We start from the raw sequence: 548 nt of genomic DNA, 5'->3' as shown, positions 1-548 counted from the left end.
GTGGGTGGGGGGGGGGAGGGGGGACGTTTAACTTACTAAGTGTTCTATTTTTGTAATGAATGAGACTGTTAAAAATGAACTATTGACTGTGATGGGATGTTTTCGGGTGCTCATGCTTCTGGATAGAAAATTCTAATTTGAGACTTTAGTCTTTGCAATTTTACAGATCTTCTTTATGCACCAAGAGCTTGTAACACTCCAAAGAGAAAGGAAAAATTGAAATCGCACCATATGACCCCTTTAAAGCATAGAGATTAATCAAGCAAGTTAACAAATTTGTCTTTGTGGCCAAATGTTGTAATTGCAAGTGTATTTTAAAAAAAAAACTGTTCTCTATTTAATGTTTTTTTTTGTTGTTGTTGAAAATATCAATTCTCTATTGATATACCTAATTGTATTGTGAACTGTTATATGTATGAAAATACGTTTAGAAATATATTCATTTTCTTACCTTAGGAGTGACATTTTTGCAGATAAAAGCACATGAAAGTACAATGACTAAATATACAGCTGAAAGCCTTGGAAAAGAAACTTAAAATCTGGACATT

This window comes from Sinocyclocheilus rhinocerous, unplaced genomic scaffold (genome assembly GCF_001515625.1).
Source record: "Sinocyclocheilus rhinocerous isolate Xijiao unplaced genomic scaffold, SAMN03320098_v1.1 scaffold11, whole genome shotgun sequence".
Classification (NCBI taxonomy): domain Eukaryota; kingdom Metazoa; phylum Chordata; class Actinopteri; order Cypriniformes; family Cyprinidae; genus Sinocyclocheilus; species Sinocyclocheilus rhinocerous.
The sequence above is the reverse complement of the archived record's forward strand: the minus strand, read 5'-3'. Positions refer to the sequence as shown.